The sequence below is a fragment of the Phalacrocorax aristotelis genome, chromosome 16 (genome assembly GCF_949628215.1).
Source record: "Phalacrocorax aristotelis chromosome 16, bGulAri2.1, whole genome shotgun sequence".
Classification (NCBI taxonomy): Eukaryota; Metazoa; Chordata; class Aves; order Suliformes; family Phalacrocoracidae; genus Phalacrocorax; species Phalacrocorax aristotelis.
Window position 1 is genome coordinate 3,351,058 of NC_134291.1, and position 20,177 is coordinate 3,371,234.

General features: G+C 50.8%; 1 protein-coding gene across 2 annotated transcripts in view; it reads left to right on the top strand.

The window, feature by feature from the left end:
• The window catches only part of TEKT3 (tektin 3), a 60,807-nt gene that overhangs the window by 31,808 nt on the left and 8,822 nt on the right, over positions 1-20,177 (top strand). Inside the window, exons 1-2 of one of the 2 annotated variants that reach the window (XM_075111349.1) lie at positions 4,443-5,653; positions 5,684-9,447. The exons of the other annotated variant lie outside the window; for it this stretch is intronic. The gene's annotated coding sequence lies outside the window, so the exon portion shown is untranslated. Of the gene's footprint in view, positions 1-4,442; positions 5,654-5,683; positions 9,448-20,177 lie in introns of those variants that run through there. 2 annotated transcript variants of the gene reach the window in all.

The following is a 20,177-nucleotide window of genomic DNA, read 5'->3' on the forward strand; positions in this document are numbered from 1 at the left end:
GGACGCAGGCACCTTTCTGCGTGTGGAAAGGCAGAGGCTGCTTTTATCCTGCCTTTGCTGCAAAATGTGATTTTCCTAGAGGCAGTGCAGGATGGGGCCTTGCCTCGTACTCCATCCTTGTCTCCATTTTCGGGCTGGCTGGTCAGCAAGCTAACCTATGCGGGCAACGTGTCCCTTTGAGCTGGCACAGTGCTGCCGCATTTGGGCTAAACCCAAATTAACCCAACCTTGGAGAGCGGCTCCTGGTTCTCTTTTCCCTAGGATTAACACAGGAATGTCTGTCAGCAGCTGGAATAAGCTACAGAAAACCAAACTCATTCTTAGTTACTGAAAAAGCTGAAGATTTAGCTGCAGACTGAGAAGGAAAATCTCCCACGGCTGGGGAAGGGGCAGCGCAGCCACACCGGTGGGATGGATGACTGGGTTGTATGGCAGGGCTGTTCCTGGAAGGCACCAGCCTGGCCTGGCTTCACTCAACGTGACCCTGGCACATGCAGCCTGATGTAATATATTTTTTTCTTTTTAAAGTGGAATGTTGGATTTCGCTATCAGGGAGCTTTACAAACAGCCGAGGCTGACAGAGGGACACCAGGAGAGCGTGTAGCCTGTGGGCTGGTGAGAGGGTCCCAATGCGGTGTTTCTGCTGAGCTCTGCACTGCTGCTGTCTGGCTGGTTCGGTGATGCTCGGCACGGGGCTCAGGGGCCTGGCATCCTCCGGCAAAATGCCCCCGGCATAGCTCAGGGGAGGGTGCGGAGCTGCCTGTGGCTTTCCCCATCCCGCGCACCGGCTGTCGTACGGGTGCTTTTGGAAACGTCATCCTTGGTTTTTATGGGAAGTTGGTCTTCTCGTTGCGGATCAGTCCCATGTTGTGGTCATGGGCAATGGGCTGCCAGGGGTGACATACCCTTGAAAGGCAGCTTGTTTTGGAGGTGGTGAAAAAAGGTAGCTCTCTGAGTGCCAAATATCAATAGCTGTGGGAGGAAAAGAGCATTTTTGTTGTTGCAAAATGGCCTGAAATGCGTAGGTTGCTGCGGGGTGTTAGGGCCCTCATGGGGAGAGGGCAGGGGCAGAAAGACCCGCACTGCCCTGCAGAAACGAGCCCCAAGGGCCCACCTGAGCCCTGGAGAAAAACCAAGATACTAGTACCCCCGAAAGATTTGCCTTTCCCTCCATGGGAAACACCATGGGGTGTTTCCACCAAAACAGGGGTTGCTACTGGAAACACTTAGAAGATAGAGAGACCACCGAGCACCGGGTGCTGTAGAGCAAACAAAAGTGGCATTTTCAGTCACTGCAACTGATTAGTCACAGCCCTGCTCCGTTCAGAGGTGGCTTTCATCATCTTCTGTATCCTCAGGATCCCAACGTGCAGCACATCCCCTCACTGACCGCACGCTTTCTGCACTCCCTTGTTTTTTTCCCTTGTCTCCGTGTTAAATCAAAGTATTCAAAAGACCCTGTGGTGTGTATATCTGCCTGTATATCTACAGATCCATATTTCTCATCACATTCCAACACACTCAAGGCCTGTTGCCTGGTTTGTAGAGATTTTGCCCGTCAAACCTAGCAGAAATTAGTTATTCAATCCAAAGTAGCCCATGGAGAAGTGAACAGGGATGAAATTGCTCTGAGCCTCTCAGCAGTCTTTTTGTGCCAACTTTCAGGATTGGAGTATTGGGTTGGAAAAATGTGGTCTCAGCTTCTGTCTTTGTTGCTTATCTGTTGGCACAGCGTGTTAGCATCAGCAAATAAAAGGTGGGTGCGAGTGTTTTGGGGATGAGTAGGATGGGAGTATCTCAGTTATTAAAGCCACTGAAAAATTATTCTCAGTATAACTTTCCATATGAAAAAAGCAGGTTAATTGAACTTGAACCATGTAGTAGAAATGTGCTGATTCCAACAACATTTCCCAGCAGCAAAAAAGTTGTTGAAATGTTTTGTTTGGACAGCATCAGAAGTCCAGCAGAAGCAGAACGTGTCTGTTCTGTCACTTAATCTCATGCAATATAGGCTGTGAGTTTCAATATAATATTGTCTTCATAGATCGTGTAATTCTATGTGCATGTAGTGCATAATTTAAGAAACGCATAGGAATGCAAGGAATAATGAAAAGAGTCAGTGAAGTGAAACATTGTAATGGCCCTAAATTGATTGCTGGGAGGAAACGTTGTTTCTTGGCAAACACAAGAATTCTAGCTTTTTATGTGGAATCAGAATCAATCTCTCCCTTAATGTCAGGATTTCCCAGTAATGGAAATTGCAGCTCCCAGCCAGCTCTGCTCAGGATGTAGTCTGTGTTAATTCTTCACTGGAGTCAGATACAATAGGAGATAACTTAGAGGAAATCTGGGATAACACCACTGCTTTAAAGTCACGCCACATCCCCAGGCTGGCTGGGGCCACGGAGCGAAGGAGGATGCCCGGCTCGCAGTGCCTGGGGATGGAGAGGCTCCTCCGACGGCCGGCCGTGGTCTGCGGGTGGAGGGGGCGGCGGGTGCCTCGGGTGCTGCGGGGCTGGAGGCCGCCGTAGCTCGGTGTGTGTCCGCAGAGACCCAGTCTGAATGCTACCAAACCCTGGCGTGGGCCGAAGAGCCCAGCTCTCGTCGTGGCTCTTGGCTCTGCCTTGCAAAGGTCCAGCCGGCAGCTGCTAAAGCAATAACGGGGCGGCTGCTGCCAGAAGCCAGAATCAGCTTTTGTTTGCTTTGTTTAGCAAAACACTGAAATCCTTAGAGAGTGCGCGCGCGTACGAGCGAGGTAGCAGCGGTCTGTGCTGGTGTGCACGGGGAACCCCCAGGGAAGATGTGCGTGGTGGTTCCTCTCCTCAGCTGCACGCTGTCCAGTGATGGGGAGCACGCAGGGGGCACCCACAGCATCAGGGTCACTGGGTGTCTCCAGCACCTGATGAGAAAGGGGCAGTGGCAAGAATTTATTTTCAAGGTTTCCAGAAAAATTGCTGCATTGGCATTGCTGTTGGAAAGGGAAAACGTGGGAGAGGGTAGAAGTGTGAGCCTGGGGCCGCCCTGGTACTGCACAGTGCCAGGAAGCCCCCGCTGCCGCGTTACGGGGGATCGGAGGAGGCTTCTGCGGAGGAAACACGGCAGCTCGATACAGCCTCTGTGCAAACAGAGCTGCTTCCTTGGTCCAAAACTTGCTGCCTTCGAGCTCCTACCATGTAATTTTATCTGGCCGTTTGGAAGGAAGGTTTTGCTACCAGTTAATTTGACTTTATGGTGAGCGCTGAGATGTTTGGGTTTGTTCCTTTCAAGCCCCCAGATCCTGGAGTCTTGTGGCTACGTCAGCTTCTCAGCTGCTGTATAAAACCAGCAACCTTTCCAGGTCCTTGGGAAAACAGACTTGAAAGGCAAGGTGAATGCATATTGTTGTATACAGTTTTCCAGAAATCTTACTGCATTGTTACCTGTGAAAAGCCACATCTATTTTGGCATTTAAGACACATTTGAACACCTCCCATCCAGCCCTGGGGCAACCTGTAGCCCTGGGGGAGACCTGCATAAGGGAGGAAATGTGCATTTCGTCCTCGGTTTGAGCTTTGTGTGTTGTTATGTAGAAGGAACAGAATTGCCTTATTGCCCCAGGATGGGGTAGGAGAACCCGGAGGCGGCGGTGCCTGAGCCTGGGACAGCATCGTCCGGCCTGGAGGCAAAAGCAGTCGGTGGGACTCTTTCCTCCAGCCTCCTGCCTGATCTCTGCAGGGGGCAGGGGACCCGTGCTGGAGCAGCAAACACTGCCCTAAAGCCAAGAGATGTCCCCAGGGTCTGCTCCCAGCTCCGCCTTGGAGCTGCGGCTGTCAGATTCACCCACTCACAAGGAATTCCTGGTCCAGGAGTGATAACTGCACAAGAACTTTTCTGCTAATTCCGTAACAAACTTGTATTCACCTTGAAAAAGATAGCATCTTTTGCATCAGCGGTACCTTCCCAAAGATATTTCAAGGGGGAAAACAACTTCGGGTTTCTAATAAAGGTCTTCAACATCAGCGGAGCAGGTTGTATTTTAATTTTTCTTCTCCACAAAAGTTTCCATTGTGTCCAAAAGCCTTCTTCTGTCAAAAAAGGTTTTGTTGGAAAATATTTGACTAAATCTACTCGAAGCTGATACAAAGTGCTGCCAAGAAAGAGGGAATGAAAAAACCCCGTGGCAGCTACTCGGCACATTAAAGGAAATATCGCCTGACTTCCCAGAACCTCAGGAGGTGGTTGGGTGGTGCCCGCGGCTCCTGGTACATCACAGCCCCCAGTAAATGTTAAGCTAACAAATCTGCCTCACTCAGCAGCCAGAATATAGCCTTCAAACTGGGGTGAAGCTTTCTAAATATCTTTTGACGTGTTTTCTTTAAAGGAAGGAAGGATCTTAATTCCAGCATTCCAACCCAAAATAGATGTCTCTAAGAATAGTCCTTCTCCGTCACAGGGCAGGATGCCGTCAGGAGGAAAAAGGGTTGGGGGAGATGAGAAGTGCTTTCCCTAAATAACCGAAGCGATGGGTTTCAACTCTGAGTGTGGGTGATCGCCCCCGGAGCATCGAAGCCCATTGAGGCGGCTCAGAGCTGCCGACGGCCCCTTGGACCGAGGGCCAGCGTGGCTCGCTGGCTCCCTGGGTCGACGGAGCCGTTTCCTTAGAGACCTGCTGGCCATCCTGCAGCGGGCGCGCGTCGGCGTCCTCCACGCCGCTGCCGTCGGAGCCCCCTGCACGGCTGGGGAGGGTGCGCACCCGCAGGGCTGCAGCCTGGAGCAAGGCGAGGATGCCTCAGCTGAGCTCGGTGTGTCCCAGCAGAGAGGAGCAAAGGCGTCCCGTGGGAAAAATGAGGTCGGGTGGCTTGACCTACTGAAGTCTCTTCCACCGTGAGTTATCCTATGATGAAGTGTTACCAAGCTGGAAGGCTTCTGTGCGTGGCTGTGCATGGCTGGGGTAGGGAGGACTCTTGTTCCCATCTCTTTCGGTTTAAAAAGTGTGATGCTGGAGTACCCCAGGTCCCATGAAGTTCTACCAGAGATTGGATGGGTGGAGTCTGTAGTCCCACTCCCTTTCCTCTAGAAAGTATAGATTTGCACCATTCGAACAGTTCTAATACTCCCCTTTTGGGGTCACATTTTCTATGCAAATATGAGGTCTAGGGAGGAATCTCGGAGCAAGAGATGAGTTTCTCATATAGCCTTACGACCCCAGGAATTGTCGCTGTAAGAAAAGTACTAATTTTCATGGAACTCATGATGAAACAATAAAAACTGACAGCACAGGCAGGTCCTTCCACCCTCATTTCCTTCCTTCCTTCCAGTGCTGGCAGCAGAATTTAAATCTCACAAGTTATAAACACCCTCAGACGCTGAGAGCTTGACATCTCCTGGAGGTACAAGCTACATCTTCCCAGTTCCTATATACGGTAGCCGTTCCTGGTACATCCCTCCCGGAGCCATGCTTGAAGCTTTTCTCTGTGCGACATCGGTGTTGCGTTTGGATTGAGCTTTTCCCCAGAAGTCAATAACCAGACTCAGGTGATACTCAACACTAGCATCATCCCATGTTTTTCAGTACGTATCAGACCTTAAATATCATGATATCGGCTTTACAGAATTGTATCTTTAGTTTAAAACCAACATTTCAGAGGCTGCCATGTGCCTGGCGGAGGGCGTTGTTTGCCCTAGTTCAGGTCTACAGGGCGAGTGTCTCCATGCGAGCCGGTTGTGCAGGCTGCCTTGGCGCTCAGTGGACAGAACCAGGTGATTTTGGGGCAGAATCCCTCCCTGCTGTGACGGTATTAAGTCTATAAGAAAGTGAATGAACTGCCTCTGCTTTTATAGTCCAGCTTTACAACTGAGATGATTTATGTATTCAGGTGGGTTGAAAAATGCTGGCCTAAAACCAGGCAAAACCCGCTGGGTTTGGCCAATTACTCACTTTGTATTTTGGGCCCTTCTGAAATAAAACTCAAGGTGGGTGTAACGAAACCACAAAAACCCAAATCTGAAAGATAGCTTGCCCAAAACCATGAAAAGTCCCCAGGAGCTGAACCTCATACTCCGGAAGGAGGGAAAAATAATAAGATGGAAAAATGGGAGCTCCACCAGGCTGCAAACCTGAAACCCTTCAGCACTCGGTTGCAAAAAATCAAGCCAAGGAGCCGAGCTCCTGCCAAAATTTCTGCTGCGGGAAGGGCTGGTCCAGCCCGAGCTGCCTCCTTCCTGCTGCTCGCGCACACCGAGGAATAAACCCTCCGCAGAGATGAGGAGAGACCACTTCCACTGAGGTACGGCTTCAGACACACCTCCGCGAGTCCACGCTGCGTGCCGGCCAGCGGAGGAGGTCCCCCCTCACCCGAGGGTCCTGGGGCTGCAGCTCCCCCCTCCACGAGGATGCAACGGTCTCATTTTAGTGACACCAATGGCCTTTTGGGGCATCTTTGTTCAGGGTGCCGGTGACGAGCTGACGCAAGCTGGGGTTTGCTGTGCCAAAGGAATATGGACTAGTCTTGAAGCAGCCAAAGGGTTTTGATCCACGTGATGCTCCTGCCCTTGTTTTCAGACCCAGCTGCTGAAGTGTGTTTGGGAAAACAAGGACGTGGTCCTTATTTCCTTTGATATCCCCCCCCTTCTTTTCTGGTTGTTTTTTTTTTTAATTATCTCCAGGAGATCCATCAGTTTTACCTCCTTACGTCTCCCTTGCAGATCACCCAGAAGATAAAAAACCCAAGGCTGGTGCCTGTGGTCAGAGGGAGCAGAGCTGCATGGCACCAGGGTGGCCATGGCACATACGCCCAATTCTCACTGTCACCAAGCCATCCACCATTTACTTTGCCCCTGCTCTGAGCCCAGGTTTATTTCACCAAAGCCTCTGTTGTACTCAGGAATCTCTGTGCTTTCCTGAGCTCCTGAAAAGCATCCCTCCTTGCCCCCAGGTGGGATAATGCGGTGCTCATGGTCTGCAGCCTCGCACAAGCTCATCTGCAGGCAGAGCTGTAGCCTGCAGAGCAAGAGAGAAATTATTTATTTCCCAGTATGTTCACCTTTCCTCCTTATATTTTGTCCCTGAAAGCAGGCGTGAAGGGCTTCTCCACAGCAAATCACATGGCCCCGCACTCCTGCGCTGGGTTTTTATAGCTACTTGGCTCAGGATAAACATTTTTTTTGCCCTAGCCTGGAAGTCTCTTTTTAAGGAGCTGCTGCCTGTAGCTCCAGCCCCGGCAGATACTGCTGCTAGGTCGGCATCGCTGAGAAACCCCCGCTGGTCTCGCTGCGCTCAGACGAGCAGTGGCCCCACTGAAAGCCCTGGGTTTTGTTGCTGGTTTCACAAGCGTGGCTGGTCTTTGTAGGTGCGTTGGCGTCTGTAGCTGCTCGTGGTTGCAGACAGTCAGGGCAAGCACGTCACAAAGTCGTTTCTCAGCAAAGGGTGGGAAAACGCAAATTTCCTGGCATACTTTTCTGGCTTTCATGATTTATTGCAAATCTCTTCTGGTTATTATTTGCTTCTTTATCTGGTTTTATCAATTTTCATTGTTCTAAGGTGAAAAAAGGGTGTTGTGTGTTGATTTATATAGCTGACGGGCGAAGGTAGATCGTGTCCTGCCTCGGGCTTACCACCACCAGGGCTCCTCCTGCCCACCCTCAGGTTCATTTGTGTGATGAGTTTCTGGGTGCACGACATCTCTGTCCAACTCTTTCCTTCTGATGGCTGTTGGTGACACTGGGGAAGCCCAGCCTGGTGCTCCGGTCACAGGAAAAGCTGGTGTGGAGTGGGTGCGACACAGCATGCAAGAGGCTGCAGGAGGCTCTTCTTAACGTCAGTTATCCATGTCTTGCTACTCGGAGAGACTTGTATCTCTGTTAGTGTTGCAGAAAGCACTAAGAAAGCATGAACTAAATGCTTTCAGGCAGAAAGCTTTTATGTGCCTTTTGTTTAAATACAGGTTAAGAAAGAACATATGGTTGAAGAGCAGAATGGGTGATGTTGACCACACAGCCAGTATGTGTTGGGTGGGGGATGAGTTCCCGCTTGCAAGTGCCTGTTTAGTTGAGCAGCGAGCGCTGAAGGACCTGTGCATCAGGTACACTGCTGAGCCTCCAGAACCAGAATCGGGGCCTGTCCCCATGAGGATACCCTCACGATTCTACCATGGAGTGAGATACCTGGGCACAGCTTCCCCCGTCGTCCTTGGGGAGGTACCTGGAGGAAGGGGCTTTGGGGTCGCTGTAGGTCTTTTCATGCACCAGCCAGTTGTCCAAAGGAATTTACCCAGGGGCAACCCCCTGGGGGCGGGCTGTGCAGAGCCCTCTGCAGCTGCAGCGGGACAAATCATACCGTGCACCCCCAGACCGACAGAGCGGTGGCTTTGGGGAATTTGTGGCGATAAGGAGTCGCGTCCTCGGGTTGGCGGTACCTGTGTGCAAAGCACGTGGGGAGGCTGCTCATTCCCCGACTGCTCTTCGCCCCCTCCGCGTCCCAGGACTAATGCAAAGCGTTTGTGCCTTGTATTAGAATTGTGTAAGGCAAGATGCAGGAAGAAGCCATGGGATTGGGAGAAAAACTGAGGGGCTGGTACATCCCTTTTGGGGATGCAGGTGAAAATCCCAGCTGTCGAATCAAACCCGAAACCAAAATGGCCTGTAGGTACCTTTTGGAGCAAACCCTTATGAGGGTTCAGCGTGCAGAGACCTCAGCGACTTTCATCCTCTTACCTGTTAGCCTGAGCAACATTCACCTCTCCAAAACGTGCCAGAATTAACCGTTTTCTGAAGGCTGCTCAGGGTACAAAGAAAAAACCTTTTGCTTAAACTCCTTGAAAATATTTGCCACTTGCAGGGGAAGAAACCCATCGATTCAACCCTGCTTTTCCATTTCCTTTAGCAGGCACCGCGTACTCCATCTGGCAAAGTGGGCCACAGTGTTCCAAGGATAAAAATTACATGTAATATGAGATAAAGTACCAGGCAAAATATTTATGTAATGAAATCTTAATGATGGTTCTAAAGGTCTGCGGCGGGGCATGGCAGAAAAGAAATGCTCCTCTCGTGGGCTTGTCACAGCGGGGACAGATGCACAATGAACGACACTTGCAGGGGTAGGAAAAAGGGGGTTTTTATTAGGAAATTTGATCTGCCCTTTCTAGCAAAAAAAAAAAAACAACCTACCAAGGGGTATCAAGTAATTGACAGGATCTAATCTGATCGCAGCTGTCTTAATTATTTGTCAGCTTTACATGGAAATGGTTTCCCTTTGTTTTGAAGTAGTAAACATCCTCCGTAATCCTCAAAGCCCAGCGGCTGCTGATGTATGGAAACCAGAGAGCGATGCTGACCTAAACCACGGCCGGCCCTGCGCGTCACAGGCTGCAGCTGGGAGTGCATCCAAATTCATCCCATACTTCGCTGGCGGATCCATCTCTGGCATCCTGGCTTGGGCTGGGACAGCTATAAGGGCCACTCACAAACCTGGTAAGAAAGCCAAATTTTCTGAAAGGAAAAGACGGTTCAGATTCAGGCTCCAATTCCAGCCTAACATTTAACCAAGTGAGGTTCGCTGCTTGGTTGTCCTTATCCAGCAACTAGACGTAGTTGGAGATTTTCATATCGCATATCGAAATGGCTCTTAAATACTTTATGCTTATCAGAGCTCTCAGCGGCCACAGCTGATAAAAGGAAGTTTAGTCTGGAGTTAGACAGTCCCTTGAGTGATCCTGAATAATAAGTGTCATTGAACTGTGGAATTATCACAGAATCCCACAGAATCCCAGAATCCCAGGCTGGAAGGGACCTCAGGGATCGTCTAGCCCAACCTTTCTAGGCAGAGCACAGCCTAGACAAGACGGCCCAGCACCCTGTCCAGGCGACTCTTGAAGGTGCCCAACGTGGCCGAGCCAACCCCTTCCCTGGGGAGATTATTCCAGTGGTGACTGTCCTCACTGTGAAAAATGTCCCTCTCGTGTCCAACCGGAATCTCCCCAAGAGCAACTTGTGTCCATCCCCCGTGTCCTCTCCATGGGACTCCGTGTAAAAAGGGAGTCTCCGTCTTCTGTGTAGCTGCCCTTTAAGTGCAGGTACGTGGTGATGAGATCCCCTCTGAGCCTCCTTTTCTCAAGGCTGAACAAACCCAGCTCTCCCAGCCCATCCTCATACGGCAGCTTCCCAGTCCTTGGATCATCCTGGTGGCCCTTCTCTGGGCCCCTTCCAGCCTGTCCCATCCTTTTTGTACAGCAGGGACCAGAACTGCACACAGCACTCCAGGGGTGGCCTGACCAGCGCTGAGTAGAGCAGGATGATGACTTCTTTCTCTCTGCTGGCGATGCCTCATTCTTAGCAGAAGTAACTGTAGATGTTCTCTTTGCAGAAGTTTTAAAATTGGTCAGGCACAGTCTGGGTGGTGTTCCGAAATGAACTGCAGTCACACGCACGCAGCGTGTTTTGTGTGTGCGTTAGGGTCAGACCAGCCGAGGCCGCCTGCATTTTGGAAAGTTCAAGCAAAAGCAACTGGTATGTAAACTGCCGTGTTTTGGCTGCGGCCTTCTGAGGTCCCCATGGCAGAGGTATGGGGCTGGAGCAGAGCAGGTGAAGAGCAATTCAGAGCCTGAACAGCTGGTTGTATCCTAAGCCCAATGAGGGAGAGGGCACGGGAGAAAGGATGGGGTGAGACTGGGCACCTTCTCCTCCTGGCCTGGGGGGAGTCAGCTCGCTGCACACCCATGTCTCACCTTGTTTAGTGGGAGTATTTTTCCCCTGAGCGGGCTGTATTTTTCCCGACCTGGCTGTACTGCGTGCATCACAGCAGAGCCTGGCCCACGGCTGCTGCTGCTGAAACAGAACAGATGCGCTCCGGGAGCTGAAAGGCTGCGTCAGGTGGTTCCCCGACACTGCCCAGCAGGTTTGCTGCAACCATTGCTGCAAGGAGCATTAATGCAAGGTGCGTTGAAAGGCGTGTGGCCAGCAGGGCGAGGGAGGTTCTCCTCCCCCCCCGCTCTGCCCCAGTGAGGCCACATCTGGGGGGCTGCATCCAGGTCTGGGCCCCCCAGTTCAAGAAGGGCAGGGAGCTGCTGAAGAGAGGCCAGTGCAGAGCTACGAAGGTGATGAGGGGCTGGAGCATCTCCCTGGTGAGGAAAGGCTGAGAGACCTGGGTTTATTCAGCCTGGAGAAAAGACTGAGGGGGGATCTCATCAGTGCTTATAAATACCTGAAGGGCGGGTGTCAGGAGGATGGGGCTGGGCTCTTTTCAGCGGTGCCCAACGCCAGGCCAAGGGGCCACGGGCACAAGCTGGAACACGGGAAGTTCCCCCTGAACATGAGGACAAACCCCTTCCCTGTGCGGGTGCCAGAGCAGGGGCACAGGCTGCCCAGGGAGGCTGTGGGGTCCCTTCCCTGGAGACATTCACACCCCGCCTGGACGTGGTCCTGTGCCCCTGCTCTGGGGGTGCCTGCTCAAGCAGGGGGTGGGATGGGGTGAGCTCCAGAGGGCCCTGCCAACCCCTGCCATTCTGGGATTCTGTGATTTGCTGAGTATTTACTGAGGTAACTGCAGTGGGAGATGTTTCTCTTCCCCCGAGCTGGACAAGTGCGACAGCAGCGGGGAAGGGTACCGCAGAGCTCTCCAGCACCTTGCCAGCACTGCCCGGCACTGATGCAAGTGCTGCATGGACATTTCTCTTCTGGAGCTGCAGCAGTCTCAGGGGTAGCTGGTCTGTTGGGATTAACTGGTATTATTTCCCAATGTAGGCAAGCCCTACAGCCCAGGAATCAGGGGCTTTTCTGCAGCAAAGGCTCCTCTCCAGTCATGTCCTTCTGAGCGGCAGCAAAAGATGAGCAAAGGCTTGTGCCACGGGACGGTGCAGAGGCACATCCCTCCTTTGTGAAAGTTTATTGCCACAGGGGAGAGTGTTTATATGGCCATGGAAAGAGCACCCTGGCAGTGCTACGAGGAGAGCTGAAAAGTAAGGAGAGATATATATATTTTTTTTCCTTTCTTTTTTAAAAGCAATTCCATGAAGGCTTTTTTTTTCCCCCCCCAGAGAAGCCTTCCGGACTCTTCCTCAGCAGGACTGCATTCAGCCCTCGTTATTTCCCGAGGAGGCAGAAGCTGAGGTCGTTCCTATCAGCTCTGCAGAATTTGTGATCTTTTTGCTGTCTGTGAAATAGTAGCCTGAATACGATGACAGAGGAAAAAAAATACAGTAACTCTCCCCTCCCCTTCCCAACACAAGCCCTTGCCAAAGCAATAAAAACTTTAAACAATAGCCAGTCATGACATAAACCAGCCCTTGAGCAGCCTGCCAAAATTCACCTCAAGAAAGTAGGTCCAAAAATAAACACTAACCTATAAAAAGCCCCACAGACTTAAAGATAGTCTTCCCGTTGTGCTAATTGCTTTCACATCTGGCTCAAAAATGAGGAGTGTGTACGAGCACGGAGAGGCCACCAATAACTCACTTCAGCTAAGCAGAAAAGCATGTGCGTGGCATCAGTCATGCGAGCATCTATTTCTCCTCAGCAGATCTCAGATGCTGGGGCTCAGTTTTAAGTTTGTGTTTAAATTGCACTGAAATAATGGGGCTGGTCATGATGTTAATAAACAGCACATGGTTAAATGCTTTCTCGGGTGGGACATTTCAAGGCGAATAGCGAGAAAATGGTTTCATTTCCCTTCTTCCCCCTCCATCAGTTATCGGACCGCAGCACTGTCAGCTCGGAAGAGTTTTTGCCTGGCCTCCTCCTTGGAAATAAGTCAGCCCCCAGGGTGGCTGGAAAATTGCACCTTTGATAAATCAAGGGCTACAGCAAGATGGGTCATATAAAGGAAAACTCGCTGGGGACAGTTTTGTAAGGTCTTTTCTGTGCGCCAAGGGAGCGACCCTAAAACGTGGCCTTGTGTGAACTTGGTTGGAAGAACAAAACTCGCATCAGGCTCCTGGCAGGTCCCAGGGAGCCAGAGATGCGGTGTGATGCTCTGCGTCCTCTGCTCCGGGCATGCGTTCATCTTCTTTCATGCCGATGTCTAGACCTTTTCTATGACTGTGATTCAGTGGGTGTGCACAGGTCTGTCTCCTTCTTGCCCATATGCCTATTTGTTTGTGTAGCTGGTTGGATTTTGTGGTGTGAGCAACCCCCTTGCTTGTTGGATGCAATTTAAAGCACACCTTCCCCACAGCCTTGGACTTTGCAGTGAGGCCAATATAGGGAGCAAAATCCAGGATTCCCCACACAAGCCCACAGCCTGTTGAAGTGGCTACAGGGAGGTTCTTCCCCAATCACTGGTTTTTATTTCTGATAGTTCCCTGGGGGCAGCTGAGAATATGAGCAGTAAATTATTACATTTTCTGAGCTCACGATTGCTGTGTTTACATGAGTTATCTGTGTCTTAACCTTGCAGATGCACAGAGCAGCCTGCCCTGAGCATCTGTGGTTTGGTGTTTGTGACTCATCACGAGAGCTCAAGAAGGGATTTGTAATGATTTATTCATGCCACATTTATTGTTTGGAAAGCTCAATCAAATGCTACTATGGTTAGACTGAATAATTCATCTGCCAGTCTACTTTTTGATCTCTTTATTGGTTTTTCTCATCGTTAAGAGCCTTATGTTTGGAGGTGAAGATCACCTTAGTCTAGGGGCAATTTTCCATGCTTGATATCTTTGGAAGCCAAAGCTTCAAGGGTAGATTTTCAGTGGGTCTGGCTTTGCTGAAGGACTACAGGTGTTTTTGAGTCTAGGTTCATCTGCCCTGGGGACGTCCTGGGTTGGACATCCAAGTCTGGGTATCGCTCTGTGCATCTCCTATGGGACACAGAAGAAATGTACCTTCCCTTGCACCATTTGCCTAATCCTTAAAAAAAACATCTAAGATAGTTCATAATGGCTTCTGGAGGGGTCTTTCTTCCCACTGACTGTAAAGGAAAAGTTTTTAGGTTGCAATGTCTGAACTTAGGTGAGGTGTCTCCCATTCAGCACGTGTCCCATGGGCCAACTGGGGCGAGTGGGCTGCTATTACACGTCTCGTGTAGCTCCTGAGCATCCTGAGCTCCAGGGCAATTTTGTGTGAGGACAGAGGTGTGTCAACGTAAAATGGCATTTGCGTCTCCACACAGTGGATCTCGCTGGTTTAACTCCATCATTTTCCCAGTGCCTTTGAGAAATTTGGTGAAACGTTTTCCTGTAGACGAGAGCCGATCCCTGAGCTCTGAGGCAGGGCTGGAGGTGGGATGTGCTCACTCCACCAGGAGGAGGGTACGAGGTGGGTGGGAATGGCCTTTGCACCAGGGAAATGAGAGGGTGGTGGGCAGGGCAGAGCAGAGGCTTTGATTCCCCTCCCCTCGCTGCAGCCTGCCCTTGTCCGCTTGTGGTTGGCTCAAACACATCCCTTGAGTTTATTGATAAAAAATCAGGGTGGAAAAGGAGACGTGAGCTTTGGCAGAAAACGCAGGGACTGGGAAAACAATCACTAACCCCCTCAAGAATGTTAAAAAGAAATGCACGTGAAACACATTCATAAGGAATGATTCACTCAGGTACCTGTCACTGATTTGTGCAAAGAATTTGGAATGTGGCTCGTGCCTCTTTTAGGGCAACAGGATACGTACAGCACGTTTCCACCTCAGAGAAAGGAAAGGTTTCACAACACGCATTTTTAACAGTTTTTCTATCAATAGCTCCTGTGTCAGACCTGGGCGCGGGACGGCACTGCACGTACCGGTGTGCTGACAGCGCGAGGCCGCTTCTCAAGCCTTCGCCGACACGTGCAGACAGTCCCGGCTGCGTTGCAGCATTAACTGTGGGCTGATTCTTCCCTACCTTACGCTCTATTCACTCCAGTACAGGCTCATGCACATTGCAGAGGTCACCTCACCTTAAACCAGGGCAAGGGGGGAGAGTCAGGTCCTGCTGGGGCAACCTGCAGAGGGACTGCATTTTTGTAGCCATTTAAGGATAGCAAGTAAGTGACCCAAATGAGTTGGAATTAACCACAGATTTGAATTTGGCACTTATGTGTGGGTATTTGCCCTGCTGGGGCTCAGCTGCCTCCCTGCAGAGCATGGAGAGGTGCCTGCCAGCAGGCTGGCAAGCTGGGTTTTCAAAGTGGTCCAACCAGCAGGATGGTGGCACTTGCAGGTGCTGCACAAACACTTGAGCTTCTCCAACCATGGAGAAAGGACACAAGCTCTGCGAGGGGCTGTTGGCAGAGGAAGGGAGAGCCCCAGATGATCTCCAGTGGCTGCACGTGTCCAAAGCTGGCTTTTTCTCCTTGCCAACCCACTCAGCCTCCTCTCCTTCTCCTCCAGGTTTGGCGTCCAACCCGCCAGCCCTCCTCCTGCCAGTCGCAGCCTCTGGTGTGGCAGCGAGGGGCTCTGTGATGGCCATAACCATCTTTTTCCACTGGCCACATGCAGAGATCAATGCAGCCCAGGCCTCACCTGGAGAGTCCTTGGCCCTCCATGTTTTATGGCCAACTCATAATTTTCACCAGAATGTGGGAAACCCAGTAAAAACCCTGGAAAGTCTCTCGCATTTCCCGGGCAGCTGGAGCCTGCTGCAGGACCATGCCAGCAGCTGCAGCTGTGCCTGCAGCTCGTCCCTAAAAGCCAGCCTTGGTTTCATAAATAGAGAAAATCTTGAAGCCTGTCTGAATCCCTAAAGTAGCCCTGGGCCAGGCGGGAGCATGTGCTGCCTGTGAGCATCCTTGCCCTTTGGTGTGACAGCACGGGATGTACCACGCTCAGTTTAAATTTTTTTTTAATTCTCCATTAATTAAGGTGACTTTTGAAAATTATTCTGCTATTGAATGGACAATAGGTCCCTTTCAGGCAGGTACAGTGTTTATAGGAGACAGAGGAATATTCAAAAGTGGTGTAAAGCTGTGAGACTGGGCACTGTTATGGGTACATGTAGACTCAGACGGATGCTATAAAAGATCTGGATCTGGGTATTTTCAGAAGGGTAGCTTATGATCCAGCGTAATGCTATATTAATAGACAGCGAGAATGTAGAGTTGCGACAGACAGATTGACAGCTTTTGGCAGTAGATTTTGTACTTAGGTATCTAAATGTATCCCTCGAAATTCCAACAGGCGAACCTGGGCTGATGTGCAGAAAAGTGGCACCGCCGCTTAACATCAGCCTCACGTTTTCACCCTTGTTTTTCTTGTTTGATTCTGAGCTAAAATGGTCAAGGCTTTGGGACAAACTGTGTTCTTACATCACCATCAAAACTGGATAAGCCCTGCCAGAGCTGGGAGTGATAGTTTTGGGATTTTAGTGAATTTACTGCTGTTGGAGTTATACTCATGATTAAGGGACATGGTTTAATTACTTGAGTAAGTGATGTGAATAGTCCACCTAATTTGGTGTGGTACCCAGAGCACGAGGGATCTGGGGACCATTTACTGCATATAATTGATAACTTCTTGCTGAGGAGTAACATAGCTTGTTTTATCTGGGCCAGTTTTCCATTTCTTTGCAGCTCTTAGGTACACCATTAGCCCTTCACTTGAGAAGCCACTCCAGACGCTACGGTGGGACCAAAGCTTCACTGACTTTGAAGTCCCTTGCTGTCCCTCTGCGTTGCGGTGCTCATGGGTGCTCCCCCAGAAAGTCCCTGGTCTGTGTGCTTTGCAGAGCATCCCTGGGCCATTTACAATATTATCTACTTACTATTGCTTAATTTAGCAAATACTTCAAAAACGGTGTTGTCGTCGCGCAGTGATTCATCTGGACAAAATCAGCTCCGGGCAGGGAGTGCGAGCGGGCGCAGAGGGAGGCTGAGGGTGCAAGAACCAGAGAGCAGGGCGGGTGCGAGGGCGTACACATGTCCAGCTGAGGGGCAGAGGTTGGCTTGCTTTAGTTGAAATTATTTTATCTGGTTTAGCTATAGAAAAGCAACTTGTGTGCTGAACTTTTTATTTCAGTTTGATTAAGTTGACTCTTCACAGGGCTAAAGTAAGACGTGTGTTTAAAGTGAAATCAAAGTGTGCTAGGCTTTGTATACATGAAACAGTTTGAGTTATCTTTTATGTCAGATCTTTGGCAGCAGAGGCATGGCTTTCTCATGGAGGCCAGCTCCGTGTCTGTGCGCAGAAAGCCGGAGTGGTGGGGCAGGGTGTCACTGTACTCATGAGAAGCTGTGAAACATTTTGGTACAGTCTCAGTTTACAGCTGCAATAGCTGGGAAAACAAGAAGAAACTGAAAAAGGCTATGATAATGCAGATGTATTGGCCTGAATATTAGATGAACCATCCATTGCTCCATTGACTGGAGCATCTCCCTTGTGAGGAAAGGCTGAGAGACCTGGGCTTGTTCAGCCTGGAGAAGAGAAGCCTGAGGGGGATCTCATCAGTGCTTATAAATATCTGAAGGGCGGGTGTCAGGGGGATGGGGCCGGGCTCTTTCCAGCGGTGCCCAACGCCAGGCCAAGGGGCAACGGGCACAAGCTGGAACATGGGAAGTTCCCCCTGAACATGAGGACAAACCCCTTCCCTGTGCGGGTGCCAGAGCAGGGGCACAGGCTGCCCAGGGAGGCTGTGGGGTCCCTTCCCTGGAGACATTCACCCCCCGCCTGGACGCGGCCCTGTGCCCCTGCTCTGGGGGTGCCTGCTCATGCAGGGGTGGGATGGGATGAGCTCCAGAGGGCCCTTCCAACCCCTGCCATTCTGGGATTCTGTGAATCCACATTGCTCCACATTGCTGATGGTTAATCCAACGTGGTAAAATGAAGTGAATGAAAATGTTTCCTCTGGATAAAGTGGGACACAGAGGTCCTCACAGCAGACCTGATGGGCATTTTCAAAAGTTGGAGAAAAACCTTCTTGCATTAGCCAGAGCGCTGTGCTAACCACCGGCACTACCGGGCTCCTCCTGCTTCGGTGCCTTTTCTTAGTTTAAAGCCTGAAATAACTGGGAAAGAGCCCTTTCCCAGGAAACATTCCCAACGTCACTGGGTGAATGGTGCACGATGCCTTAGTGCTGCATGAGGCTGTACCATGGTGGGACTCCTGGGAACACTGTGCATCACACCCAGTGAGCCATAGGCTGGCCCAGGGGCACTAGTTATGGCACTGGGTTGTGCAGTAAAGACACTGGTTTGCCCACGGGTAGCACTTGGTTGCCCAGGGGTGGCACTAGGATGCCCAAGGGCCATACTGGGTTGCCCACTGAGGGCACCAGGGGTTGTTCAGGGACAGAATCAAGTCGCCCAGCAAAGGCATTACGTTACGCAGAGTCTGCACTGAGTCACCCACCAAGAGCATTGGGTTGCCCACAGAAGACACTGGGTTCACAGGGTCACTGAAGATCTCAAGTTGGAAGGGACCTATAAGTCCATCAAGTCCGACTCCCTGCTCCCTGCAGGGCTACCAAACACTAAATCATGTGACTGAGGGCGTTGTCCAGCCGCTCAACAGTTGCCCAACAGCTACACCTGGTTGCCCAGAGGTTGCCCAGAGTTGCCCAGTGAGGGCAGTAGGTTGTCCAGGGCAGGAAGTAGGATGCCATGCGTGGGTATTTTCTTGCCATGGGGTGGCCCCGCGTTGCCCATCGGCAGCGCCGTGCTGCCGATGGGCTGCATCAGGTTGCCATAGCGGCTGCAGGGAGTGGCCCGGGCAGAACCCTGCCCATGGCAACGCTCCCCTGGTCCTGTGTCACCGCCGCACTGGCGATGCTGCAGCACCTCGCGGTGCTGCCACCGAGCCCGACAGCACTGTGGTGAGTAGGAGCCCCCCGGGCACCCCCAACCCCCAGAGCGTACCCCATACCCTGGCACCTAAGGGGGAGTATGTGCTTTAACTGGGAGGGGAGGACTAAGAAAGCAGGTATTTCGCCTAATCCCCCCAATACCTCTTGTATCATCCAAATGTACCCAAACTAGGTAGTCTGGGGCTTGTGTCATATATTCATGTCCAGAGGTGGCAGAAAGCGTCACCCTTGGGTGGCTTATCCCAAGGAGGATTCAGGGGTATTTATTTCAGCTGGAAATGCAGGGAGCTGTAACCCCAGTCCATTCCCAAGGGTTTTTTTCTCTCTTTCCTAAACATGTGTCTGAAAGGTAATAATTTATGTGCAGGGGTGGGAGCCAGGAAAGCCATCTCCCGCTCTCTGAATGATGTTTCTCAGGTATAAATAAGTGGCACAGAGCTAGGGAAAGTGCAGTCATTTATCCCTAGCAGGGACAAAAGGGCTGAAGGGACTGCTTTGTGGGAACCGGCACACACAGTGGTTTTTGTTGGACCTGAGCACAGACATTTCGTCCTCGGTTCTGCCAAACTGGCTCAGAGGCTCATGTTTGTGAAAGTGTTTTTGCTAAATTTGAGGGTGTGATTTTCCCGCTGCCTATCCCACAGCCTCTTTGGTGAGGCTGGATCCTGGGACAAGACTTGGTGCCCGCAGCTCTGCTGCTCTCGAGTCAGGTACTGGGGCAGCCTTTGCCAGCATGGCCAAAATTGGGCAAGGCTTGAAAACGCAGTCCTCAAAGTTCAGTGATTTCCCAGCTGCAGGCTGTGCACTTTTCCCCTCTGACTCATCCCTATTTTTCTCTGATTTGCCCTAGCTAAAGGACCTGTTATTCTCCTGCATCTGTCATTCATTTATTTAATAGTTGCATTTTGAGACACTGTTTGTCTGAATGCATTGAACTGTTACAGGCACGGGTGACACAAAGTGTCTCTTAGGTCGCCTGTCCCCGTCTCTAGATGTTGGAAAACATGCAGTTTGATGAGTTGTGTTGTCTGCTCATCACCTGGTGTAAACGGGCATGGCTCCAAGAGCATCAACGGGCTGTGAGCATCTGGCATTGAAGAGGGATACCTCCAGAGTACAGTGAGAGCGGCTCACAGGCAGAGCCTGCCTGTCTCTGTGTGCCTCCCGTCTTATCGCCTTTTAAGCTTTTCAGTAGGAAACCATGACTCGTTGGTCCTTTCCTTGTGTGGAGAGAGGCATTTCTTGTTGCAGAGGTGACTAAAATGAAAGAAACTCTCTTTCCCAAGGGTTTTACGGTTTTAAAAATAAGTCAGCCTCTCTCAACTCGCCTACACATGCAAATTGATCAGGGTAGCCCAGGAGGAGCGATTAAACCTCGAGTCATGTGATTGCTTGTGTGGATGCTTTGTTCTAGAATAAAAGCAAGTTTATTTTCATACAAACATGCCATTTTTAAAGGAATAAAGTTGATTTAATGCTGTCATAAATGAGATTTAGCA